The following is a 13530-nucleotide window of genomic DNA, read 5'->3' on the forward strand; positions in this document are numbered from 1 at the left end:
TTACAACAAGTATCTCTTCATACAAGGATATATCCTTTTTCCAAAACACATATTTTTTTTGGACTCGCCCATTTCCATAAATACCGATCTACCTCTTTGCTTGCATCAGTTTGTCTTGTCATGGATACTATGTTTTTGGTATAATATTGTTATAAGGAAACTTAGATTATGGTCTTTAGTATTTCTTATATACAACTCATGTCGTTTTATACACATCCAATTATCATTGAAACAACCATAGAAATTATGTTCAATTTAGTTCAACATTGTCTAACAAATGCAACCCAAAAGCAATAAAAACATTTATTCGTCAGTTATCATACAAATGACATTAAATGTAACAATTTTGTTTACACAAATGAAACACTACATGAATGGATCACTAGCAAGCGAAAAATAGACTCATGTGATTTATCATGATATATAAAAGATTACGCTGCATCAAATCAGAGTTTCCCAGGGCTTGGAGGGTCATGTTTATCATTTGGTCCGGTTCCTCCATAATCCATGGTTTCAAGATCCATTCTTCGTGTGGTTGACCTATCAAACTCCATGTTCTCTCCATGACTTGTCACGTCAATTTCATCCTATAATCGTCAACATAATAAACACTTAGCTAAAAAATCATGCATTTTGTGAAAACTGAAAAATATGTTTAAGTAAAATCACTAAATTGACCAAAATGAGGTGTTATATCAATATAACTTATAACACGTCGTGACTACCATATACTTATCGTAAAATAATTTTCTATATGTGAAACTGATTTCTGACTATTATTTTGCAAAATATGAATTACTTATAACCCCCCCCCCCCCCACTTTTTTTTTTTGCCAAAACTCTATCAGTGTCTTGTGAAATTATTTTACGAAAATAACTAATTTTTAAAAGATAAGTTATAAATATGTAATGAGTTTATTCATATAGTAATCTGGCAAATTAATTTTATTGAATTATTTTATAATAGCTCCCAAAACATAGCGGTCTTATAACATATTTAAAGGCAATAATAATTCAAAGTTCAATTTTTAAATCCAATAACAAAACTAAAAATAATAGGTTTGTTGTTTTATTGAGTTTGCCTCAACGATGAACCGGAATTTGAGGAATCTCATTCTCTTTTCCTTCAAAATTATAAGGTATCTCATTCTTTGGTTTTCGATCTTAGTTATAAGTTTTTTTTAACTCGATTGTTTAAAACAAGCAGTAATTTCTCAAGTAACAAAAAATAAGTTATAATCATCTTTTTAGAGTTGAGAGAGAACCTGCAAATGTATTTCTTGGACTGCAACTCCTCTTTTTATCCATTTGAAATCTCCCGTTACTTGAAACCAAAACCAACAAAAAGACTTCGTTTAATTTGAGATGAAAACAATCAACTTTATAGATCTTGAACACGAATCTCACACTCAGATTTCTATATAAAAGAATGAACTAAAGGAAGGCTTACTTGATGCACTTGAAGAGATGATGAAGCCCATGAACAATAGAAGAAAACAAACAAAACCAGCCTTGGAACCTTTCATGTTTGATTGGTGTTTTGAAAGGGAGGAAGATGGGAATTTAAGTTGCATATATATGAATGAACATATCCAGACAAAAACGTTGTAATTAATGGTGGGTCTCATCAGACAAGACCGTTACCCCACATCCACAAAGTCAACTTCTCTTCTAATTTATAGCTTTAACCATTACAATAATTGAATCTATATTTATTACAATGGTGGTAACTATTGTAATATATATAGATTCAATTATTGTGACGGTTAAAGCTATAAAATGGTGGTAACTATTGAGCTCATTGTTAATATTCAGTTCATGATCTCCCATGTTGGTGTGATGCGAATAGCTAAGTAAGTGTTTATATATCTTGGAGTTTCTTTATTCTCTTTCAATAAACGCTTTTTTGGATTATTAATCTTAGACTTCACATATATTTTATATTGACATGTTAAAACGCCTTATATATCAATCAAATGATACTCATTGGGCATGGTTAGGGTTTTTCTGGAAGCTGACATTTTTGGGTTTGAGCGAATTTTTATAATAATGACCGAAAGAATAATATTTTCATAACTGAATTTGTATGGATGTCAAAGAAACATGACCATGGGTTCTGTTTTGGCAAATAGTTAGTAAGACATGTACAAATTAAACATATGTTCTGAACAGTTAAAAAGTTATTCATCAATTCAATTTATATTATGCTTTAGGATTTGCAAATCAATATATTAAAAGATTGCCTTTATGATAGGCATGGTAGTGATCTTGATATGTACAATCCCCAAACGACATCTTAGTTATTTGAGGCTTGATAGACAATTGTTTTTCAAGATTCTTATAAGATTAAAGGTCTTTCAAAATAAAAAAATCAAATCCAATGATTAAAAATATTGATTAGTTAGTAATAGGTTAATAAATTACATAAGAAAATGGTTTTTTATTCAGATTGAGAATACGGGAATATTTAAGAAGGTGGGTGAGATCCCACTTATTGCCTAACTATTTTGATCTAACTTTATATCCCATCCATGGACATCTTGCGCCTATGTTTATCCATCCAGTGGTGAATGGACCACTTGCACATAGTATGATAGTACCTAACATAGTTTTTGATTTTGGATGTTAATCTATGGTGACAAAAAGCTAAAATGTACATCATTATTTTGTTGAAAATAACATGTTAACAAATTTGGTCATTTAAACGTGTTGTAATGTAGCAATTTGATCTCGTTCTAATATCTTAAATGATGTATATTCAAATTCCTTTATTAAACATTTAATTAGAAAGATAAATCCAAATTATGACAACTTACATATTACTACATTAGTTTTATAACTAAATGTTAATATATATTTTTTTCAACCAAATCATAATAGTTAAAATATTGTTCTAAATTAACCATTTTGAAATGTTTCATCATCATATTTCACGATGATTTTACTCATTTGGCATTTTCTTAAAACAGAAAAGAAAATGACATGTCAATTATAAATTATAATTAGGATAGATCGCAAAAAGAAAACATGATATTTTTAAAAAAATTATGCTTTAACCATAAATGTTTTTTTTTCAAACAATAAAAACTTAATGTTTTTTTCACTGAGCATTAGGCTTCACAGAGTGGGAGTCGGAATTGGTCGGCAAATCGACGTGGGGTCGGTGAACACCGGGTACGAACTCGGCATTACCGAGTTCGGTGACCAAACTCGGTGAATTTCTGCCGAGCTACTCCTCTCTCTTCTCCTCTTCTCTTCTTCTTCTTCTTCTTCCATGTCCTCATTTTGGCATCATGTTCGGCAAAGATGGAGATAGCGTAGATCTTTTCCCATTTATCTATTTTCTCAATCCCCCATTTCTTCTTCCACGTCAGCCAACACCTATGCCCCAAATTAGAGATGCACGAATTAATCAAAGAACCGATATGGAATTGGAACTAAAACAAAATGGAACCGCATATGGTATTCAAATCGGTCCTCGACTTCTTAAATTTTCATTTTGTATGTCGGTTTTTTATGTTCAAGATCGATTCGATCCGATTCAGGAACCAATACCATCCCCCCCAAAAAAAACGCAGAACTAAACACATATAGGAACCGGATATATAAATTGGTTCGGTTTTCGGTTCCTTGAATTCCATTTTTTGGTTTGGTCCGGTTGTGGAACCAATCCCATCCCTACTCATAATCCTCTATGCCATGAATATGTTACAATATTTTCTATCTGCATACATATAAGGGGATGATGTTAATGTCATTGTCATCTAAATCTAATGGGTCGTATAATGAGGGATGAGCGTGAGTAATATCAATCTAAGAAACAAAACTGAACATTGTAAGTGTTATAAGAAGTAACTTGAAAAGATTATTTGTTCCATATTGATAAAGCTGACATGGTTTTTTGCTTTATATCTGGAATTGTCCAATCTTGAGTGGTTTTATGTGATGTTCAATTCAATCAATTGAAACACCTTTAGATTATAGCAATTAATCATAATATGTACTATAGAAGAACGATTCATCGATCATACTATATGCATCCAAGTACATTAAAGATGTCAAACATAAAGTAGAAATACTAAATCAATGTAAGTGGACAAAGTTCAAACTACCAGAATTCATGGCCCGTTGTATGTACATATTATCAAACATACGTATTTTAATTAATGGTGATTTGTCCTATCCCTATCTATATTTTTATTTTATAAGTTTCCCCTTACAAAAGTAATTGTGTTGTTGATTTGTAACTTAAAGGCAAACCATTGAAGGATGTTCTCTTAATCAATTACAATCCAACTAAACCTTCTTGAATGTAATGAAGAAGAAAACAATTGTGCTCACTTATGGTGTTACTCCTACCTACAACTTCAAGAAAGAGAAAAAAGGGTGAAAATGGGGTTCATTCTTATGAGTCTCACGTGTTCATTCTATAAGAATATGACTTAATCAGAATGGTTGGAATCAAGTCGATTAATGGACCAAGTGCACTATGTCAAAAACTTCATATACCGTTTTTTAATAATATTTGGAGTTAAGTAGAGATGTAACGCCCCGATTCTCAGGTATTGATTTAAATAAGAAATTCTTTGATTTCCAAGGTCTACTCGACGAGTTGGTTGCCCTACTCGTCGAGTAGCAGCGGATTGGTCCACGTATTTTAGTGACCTACTCGCCGAGTCCAAGAATAAACTCGACGAGTAGAAGCTGGCAGATGAAACCCTAAATTTCGGGGTATTGCACCCTATTTAAAGGATCATTGGCCTCCCCTTCACTGCTTCTTGTCCCTCTCAAACCCTAATACGTGTGTGTGTGCTCCATTGTGTGTTTCAAGCCTTGGGAAGAAGATTCTTGGAAAAGGGAGCTTGAAGATCAAGTAGCTAGCAGCAAGGAGCTTGTGTGGACTTGAAATCTACCTCAGATAGCACCATTTGAAGGTATCAAGTCGTTACCTTGACCTTCTTTCCTTTTAGATCTCCTTTGGGTTGAAGTTTAGGACCTTTCATCATGTTATGAAGCTATTCTTGGGTATGAGCTAGGATCTGAAGTTGCAACTTCATATCTGAACTCTCCTTGGTCTTTAGATCCATAAAGCTTACAGTTTTAGCAAGTATGAACCCTCCCTTTTGAGTTAAACCCCATTTCAAGTTTAGATTTGGCATTATGAGTCATTAGAGCCTTGCATGCACGTAAAGTTTGCAACTTTACGTGATAAACATGCCTTGGGAAGCTGGATCTACAATATGGAGCCTTGGCATGGCTTAAAAAGCGTCTGTATGAATGATGGATTGAAGGGACTCGGCGAGTCGCAAGGTCGACTCGGCGAGCCGTATGAAGATGGTCATGAACTCGACGAGTTGATGAACAACTCGGCGAGTCCGTTGAAGATTGCCTTGAACTCGGCGATTCGTTCGAAGACTCGGCGAGTCGGCTAGGGTTTCTCCCAAATTCTTGGACACGTATGAACTCGGCGAGTTAAAGGGGAACTCGACGAGCCAACCAAGGATTTCACGACTTCTCGAGTTCAGAAAGGACTCGATGAGTCGGCGAACTACACTCGGCGAGTCGAGTCAACATGGACTGTTGACTTTGACTGTGGACTTTGACTTTGACCAAGAGTTGACCAGTTGACTTCTGAGGGTATTTTGGTAATTTGGAAATTTATGAAAAAGGGTTTGATAGTAACTATAGGTGGTGGAGTTCGTATTGGAATCCGGGAGTTGAGCTTTCTAGTTTCAGACGACACTTGCGAGGTGAGTTACCTCACTATACTAAGGGTCTAAGGCACCAAGGCCGGCCCATTGGATATGTTATCCTAGCAGTGTTAGAAGTCGAGTATGAGTTAGTGTTGCATGCTAGTGGTTATCCAGATAGGTAGATCTGTAGGACTACCTGTGTTGTTATATGATTATCTGCATGCTCAGTAGTTATGTTATATGTTGATATGTTATGTGGGATGGGTTGAGGATGTACTGCTTCGTGCGGTGACCAACAAACCCTAGGCGCATTCCATATACGAGCTGTAGGCCCGGTAGGCAATCCAGACTCGTACTGTGGGCTCGATGGCAAACCAGATGTGAGCTGTGGGCCCGGTAGGCAATCCAGACTCATACTGTGGGCCCAGGGGTATTCCAGTCTGTAAAGCTGTGGACCCAGTACATGTTGTTATTGGTATATGTATTATGTGCAGTGTATCGGTATTTTGGGGGAACTCACTAAGCTCTCGGGCTTACAGTTTCAGTTTATTGTTTCAGGTACATCAGGGGATCGCGGCAAGGCGAAGGCGTGATCGTACAGCTCCTCATGTTTTGTTTATGTTTCTGGGAAAACTCTGATATTATACATTTTGAAAACAACGTTGTAATGATTTTTAATGGTTTGGAATGTTTTTAAAAGTTTTAAATCGGCTAAATTTTTGGGTGTTACAAGAGAATAAATGTTACTTAGAGCATCCACAATGCAAGTAGTATAAGAGTTGAATAGGGTGATGATTAGGATTGAATCAAAGCTTAATGGAGTGTGGGTGATGAAATGGAGTAGAGTTGGATGGAGGAGTTGAATGATCATTGGATGGTTCAATAGAAAGAATAAAGTGATGATTAGGATTGAATAAGTGTTTAATGGGTTGTGGGTGATGTTGTATAGATGTTTAATGGATGATGTGTCAATCCATTGAACTCTATAGAGTTCAATGGATTGTGAATGCCATTAGTTTTATTCTTTTTAGAATGCTTATCTTTTAGAATGCTTTTCTTTAATAATTTTTATTCTAAGCATGTTTATTTTAAAAATATTTATATATTGTGTGATTTATCAAAAACTCATATAAGAATAAAATTGCTTAAAAAGAAGATTAGATTTGAATTTGATATTGTCTTTTTGTGAACCTTAAATTCATAAAGAATAAATAAAAGTTAAATTCTTAAAAAATAAATAAAGGTTAAATTCTTAAAGAATAAATGATGTTGAAATATTACTACACCTAATTTTACATACTATCCTACTAGCTATTCGACCCAGGGCAGTGTACCCTTTCGCAAATAGTATAGCACAAAAGTCGGGTATCGATCTCATGGAATGAAAATTAATTATTTAACCTACTTACTATTAAATTAACCTAAAATTCTAAGCAAAAGTAAAATGGTTTTTATCTAATTTTGCAAGTTTTAGACAAACTTAAATTCTCAACAACTTATTTAATTAATGATTGTTCGAATCCACTTTCCCTCAATGGTTAGCTATTAATTATGGATAATTCCCGTTGGTTACTAATTAGTATATTATTAGCAATTCAAGTCCAAATTACTAATGTTGAATTAATTCATGTAGAGCTATGCATGGTCACACATAATTTAACACATAATCAATTACTAATTATTATTGGAACTATGTAAGATTGACTAAACAAACAAAATATTATAGTCACTATATATGTTCTCTAGAACAACCAAAACTAATACTTTAATCACTTAACTAAGATTGGTTGGATCCTAGCTCTAGCAATTTAATGGTCACTAAATTACTAGGTGTCAAGTTCATGCAATTCAATATTCACTAAACTACACAGAACATGAGTTTTAAGCAATTCAAGTATCAAATTCTAATATGCTAGGTATTAGCAATCAAACACAAGCATTCAACCAACTCGAAAAATCCATAAACTAATAAACTAATTCATGAGTTCAAGCTTCATCTAGCTAACAGAAGCAGCTAGATTTAGCTACTCATAGTAACAATCAAACAAGTAATCTTCATAATTAAAAACATAGTAATGTACCAAACTAAGAATAAATTATGATCTTCTTCCTCTTCCTTGGATGTTACTACTAGGTTTCTGCATTCTTTTCCTCTGAAAAACGACTTCTAGAATCTCTGTTCTCTCTATCCAACCTCCTAAATCCGTAAGAATCAAGAGTATTTATAGTTTTCGATTTTACCCTCCTCACGTCGTGAGAAAGTCTTTGTATGTCGTGAGTTCAGTATTAATCTGTATCGAACACAGACTCTTGCCTCCGAATGCTTATCTTCTAGAACCTTAATGCTCACGTCGTGAGGCATGATTCCTCACGTCGTGAGGTCGTCTTTTTGCTGAATTCTTCATCTTTTAAGCTTTTAACCTCCAAAGTTCCAATCCTTGTCGCTTTTAGTCCTTATTCTTCAAGATGACTTCTTTTGGCTACAAAATGTATTAGATCTTATAAGTACCATTTATCTATGCAAATGTAACATCCGGACTTCCAGGTATATTATTTGTTATTATTTATTTATTTATTTATCTTTTGAGCTACTCGACGAGTCGGTGCTCCAACTCGTCGAGTAGAGTCGCGATGTGTCACGTAGGATTAATGACCAACTCAACGATTCCGAGAGCAGACTCGCTGAGTAGGCGCTGGGATGAGAAACCCTAAATCCCCGGGTTTGGGGCCTATTTAAAGGCACTTATAGCCTCATTTGCGGCTACCCTTCCTTGAGAGCAAACCCTAAACGACCTTTGAGCCTAGAGAGAGAGTGCTTTGCTAATTGTGAGTGTTTGGTGCATTTTGTGAAGAGAAGAGAAGATTTCCAAGCCCAGGGACAAGAGGGTGCTGCTAGATCTGAGGTTGTTTCACTTCAAAGCTTTTGGGAAAGGTATAAAGCTTGCACCTTTCTCATTATTTTGTATAGATCTCATGATTTGGTGAATCTACGGTTTTTCCACCCAAATATGAGGACCTTTAGTGTTCCATGCTCATTGAGAGGGTTGAACTTCATATCTGGACCATGTGAGGTCCCTAGAGTCCAAAAGTCCCTGCTTTATCCAACCATAATAGTGATCTTGAGTGAAAAACCCTTTTTGGGGTGTGTTTTGGTATTTTAAGCTCAAAATGCCATGCATGAACGTAAAGCATGTGACTTTACGTGATAGATGAGCCTTAGTAGTGTAGATCCAGAGTTTGGGGAGGTTCTCTGCCTTGAAAACGACTGAATGAGAGATGAGTCTGAATGGACTTGCCGAGTCAAGAAGCCGACTCGACGAGTCGGATGGGGTTGTCCCGATGGTCTTGATCGTGCAGCAACTCGGCGAGTTCACGGGTCAACTCGGCGAGTTGAGCCAGACTTTTGAGTGATTCTGTGGATGGCGAGCAGACTCGTCGAGTCCCATGAGTGCACTCGACGAGTAGGGTCAACATTGACTGTTGACTTGAGTTTGACTTCTGTTGACTTAGGGTTTGGTCAACCCTGTCTTTGGGGAACTGACTAATCTTTGTGCTTACCGTGTTATGTGTTTCAGGTACTTCTCAGGATCACGGGAAGGCGCCGGCTTGATTGTACACACATCAGAGATTGTTTTATGATTTAGAGGATCCTGGAGTTTTATACATTTTTATCTTTTGAACATGAGTTTTGGTGGATTGACAATGTGGCATTTTATGGTTATTTATTAAAATTAATGTGTCTTTGAAAGTAAAATTTTGGTTAAAATTTTACGACGTTACAAGTTGGTATCAGAGTCTTGGTTTGAGGGATCCGGATGCACCTCCGGGTGTGTTTGGACTCAAACTGGGGATTTGAGAAAAAATTTCGAAAAAAAAGAATTTTTCCAAAACAAGAACGAGTTTTAAGAGAAAACAAGTTGAAGCGGTGTGTACAATCAGCCAGATCCCGAACGGTGATTTCCCAAAATACCCTTACCTCTGTGTTATAAGATATTTATGAGATATTTTACTAATATTGCATGCTAGAGAATAGGCTAGGTATTTTATATTTTAGGGCTAGAGTTGCCTGATTTGTGATACCTTAGCCTAGGAGATATTTTGATCAGTGTTATCTGTTATAGTCTGAGTATGTGTCGAGTTCTGAGTCGGGAGATGATCTAGGAAGAGATACTTAGATGAGTTTAAGAAAGAGGTCTACTGAGAGAGTAGCTTGTGATTCGTGAGGTATAGAATGTTTGTGAATTAGAATCCTAGGAGGAGGACTTGGGGTGACTACAGGTGGGGTATGGAAGGTAGTATTGGGCCCGTACTACTGAAAGCACCCAGTCTGTGTGCAATCCAAGTAAGAATCCTTAGGATGATGAAGAGCAAGTAAGGATGAGTAGTCGAGTGTGATTATGCTCAAGCGAGTCTCTGATGATTTTGTGTTGTGTTTCAGAGACATCATGGTAGGTACACGCCATAACCCCGGGAGCAGTGGGACTAGTGATGATGAGATTCGCAGGATTATTCACGAGGAGGTGGTCGCAGCTATTCGAGCGGAGATTCCTGAGATGTTTGGGTCTATTAAGACCACTTTAATTGAGACTTTTGATGAGCGGTATGCCGCTATTACTGAGGCCGCTGCTGCTGCAGCCACCGCAGCTCTCGCTGCTGCCAGACCGCAGGGAGGTGACTCGTTGCTATACCGGGAATTCAGCAACACGAAGCCACCGTTGTTTGATGGGGCCCAGGATCCGATTGCTGCGATGAGATGGATCTCTGATATCGAGGGTTGTTTCTACAATTGTACATGCCCAGAGCATTTGAGGGTGCGGTTTGCGCTGAACCAGCTTCGCTTGGGAGCGAAGGACTGGTGGAAGTTTGAGACAGCCAGTTTTACTCCTGCTGAGCATTCTGCAGTGACTTGGGAGTTTGAGACAGCCAGTTTTACTCCTGCTGAGCATTCTGCAGTGACTTGGGAGAGGTTTGTTGTGAAGTTTTGAGATGAGTATGTTCCCCCGGTGGAGAGGGAATGGTTGGCCCAGGAGTTTCTGTCTCTCAGGCAGAAGACAGAGTCGGTGACTGTGATTACGCGGATGTTTCACGAGAGGGCGTTGTTCTGCCCTAAGCATATGTCGACTGAGCAGTCTCTAGAAATATGTCCTTCTTCCTTACATTTGTAGCACACCTTTTTGTTAGATGCGCATTTGTTGGCGTAATGCCATGTCTTCCCACATTTGTAGCAAGTTATCTCCTCGCTACACTTCCCGAAGTGTTTCTTTTTACACTTCTCACACCACTTAGCTTCATCTTTTCCTCCAGATTTTGAGAATTTGCTTTCTTTGATGATCATTGAAGATCCCTCATGCTTCCTTTTCTCTCCAACTTCAGCTCTCTCCAGAACTTTCTCTCTTATCTGAGTCTCGACATTCTTAGCAGCCCAGATGGTGGCTTTCAGAGTGGTTGCTTGTTTGACTATCGGACCAAAGTCCGCTGGTAAACCGTGGGCAAACTTGTTAACCTTGGAGAGTTCAGTTGGAATTAGATAGGGAATAAGCTTTATCTTTTCTGTAAAACTAGTAGCGTACTCGGTACCGCTCATTCTTCCCTTCTTCAGATTCTGGAACTCATTGTTGATTTCCAGAAGATCCTGCTCAGAGCAGTATTGCATTTTCAGTTGCACCACGAACTCTTCCCATGAAATCTTGCTAGCTTCCCCCTTGGGCATCGAACCAGCCAGTAACTTCCACCAAGTTAATACTCCAGATTTCAACAGAGGAATTGCAAGAGCGGTCTTTTATCTGTTGCTACACTCGCAACTTTCAAACATTGTCTCCATCTCGGAGATCCAGTCTATAACTTCCACTGGTGTCGGGATTCCAGATAGGCACGGTGGTTTGGATGCCATAAAATCCTTGTACTTGCATCCACGTCCGTCGTTCTTTCCATCCTGGTTGTTTTGGTGAACTATTGGTGGGTTGGCTTGACCAACGGTCCCACTATAGTTCCCTCCTTCCGACTGCCCTTCGTTCAATTCGGGTTGTTCAACCGGTATTGTAGCTTCCTCTCGATTCTGTTGGAGTAATCGCCTTGTCTCCTCCATTTGGCGATCCAACATCATCTGCATCATTGTTTGTACCCCAACCATCGTCATTGGCTCAGGTGCAGCTCCTACAACAGGTACTTGTTCAATCATGGGTGGTTGATTTCTGTTCCCGTTTGCATTTCCCGCTCCACTTCGGGTTCTTTCTATTATAATCTATATACCGAATAAGGCGAATTTAGGTCTTTATCCTCGATAGGTATTTAAATTCTCCTTATCACTCCGAAACGTTTACATGTTATTTCTAATATCGTAATCGTACGCTTAGAATCGTACACACATAAGGTTTCCAGATCCGGTCGGCAACAGACCATAGATCCGAACAAATAATGGCATATATGGCAAACATATTGCATTTAGCACATAAAAGCATTTTAGACACCTTTCCTAAAAGAAACTAGTGCTCGTGTCTAGAATATGGTAGACACTCATCTCACAATCATCACTTATTCTAAGTTTAAGTTTAGAAATCCTACAAATTCGTAGTTCGCTTAAACTAATGCTCTGATACCAACTGTGACATCCCCTAATTTCTCGGCCAGAAAAGACCGATTTCGTTTATGCTTTTTAAAATAAAATCAGAGTAATCCTTTTAAAAGATGTTGCAGAATTTGTTCCCAAAACAAAACATGATAAAAATTTATCAAAACCTTTCTTTAAGAAATATATATTTTCATTTTATATCAAAACCTCGGGATGTCATGTTCTGATACAGATCAAAAGCATAAACAAGACATTATAAGCCTTACAATAGTTATTTACAACTACTGGCCTATAATTCAAAAATCTCTCATCATCATCTGACTATGCTCAGGGTCTACTACCTGTAACATAAAAAGCTGAGTGGGTCAGGCTTGGGAGCCTGGTGAGCATATAGGGTTTTCAACCCACAATAATACAATTATTATATTCAATCATCAAACAATCAACCCAATTACCCATCCCCATATCTCCCTTATTTCTTAAGGATTTACCCTAAGAATCGACTATCCTTCATCCATTCATTCCTCAGGATTGACCTAAGGAATTTATCCAAAGTTTATTGCTACCAAGGTTCATACAACAGGCACTACGTCATATAGTCGCCATGGTTTATACAATAGGCACTACGTCTCATAGTCGCCAAGGTTTATACAATAGGCGCTACGTCTCATAGTCGCCAGGGTTTATACAATAGGCACTACGTCTCATAGTCGCCAGGGTTTATACAATAGGCACTACGTCTCATAGTCGCCAGGGTTTATACAATAGGCACTACGTCACATAGTCGCCATGGTTTAACCAATAGGCCTCTCATCATTTTATCACACACCAACTATTCCATCTACCCATGTTATACCCAACATATTTGTAGATAAAATACATACACAGTTTAAATCATTTTAAAACTTGTATAAATCATTCATTCAACAATCATTTCAAATAAACAAACAATACATATACACATAGCACGTATTTTATATAAAATACTTCATATCTATGTGTAAGATGAAAGTGACTATACACTCACATGATTTAATGATAATCGGGCAGCACTTCGTTTCCTAAAACGATCGTTTCTAATAAAACCGGGAGTTTTATTGAGAAACCGGGCTTTGCGAGGGTCGGGCTTCGAAACCAAAAAGATAAATTTATCGGGCTTCTCGGGCATTTTGGGGCGTATTTCGGGTGTTTGGTATAATATCGGGGCTTTCGTGGAAGTTGGAATTAAAGAAATATGGGTTTAGAGGTGTAAAATGACAAGTTTCCAAA

General features: G+C 37.3%; 1 long non-coding RNA gene across 1 annotated transcript; it reads right to left on the reverse strand.

Annotated features, from left to right (window-relative positions):
- Positions 1–278: 278 nt before the first annotated feature.
- LOC145128897 (uncharacterized) lies at positions 279–1588 on the reverse strand. Its single transcript, XR_013717161.1, has 3 exons — positions 1451–1588; positions 1266–1324; positions 279–587 (listed from the first exon to the last, which is right to left on the reverse strand). It is a non-coding gene; the product is annotated as an uncharacterized LOC145128897 (long non-coding RNA).
- Positions 1589–13530: the final 11942 nt, after the last annotated feature.

Source organism: Lactuca virosa, chromosome 8, assembly GCF_052849685.1.
Source record: "Lactuca virosa cultivar CGN04683 chromosome 8, Lactuca_virosa_CGN04683_v6, whole genome shotgun sequence".
Taxonomy (NCBI): domain Eukaryota; kingdom Viridiplantae; phylum Streptophyta; class Magnoliopsida; order Asterales; family Asteraceae; genus Lactuca; species Lactuca virosa.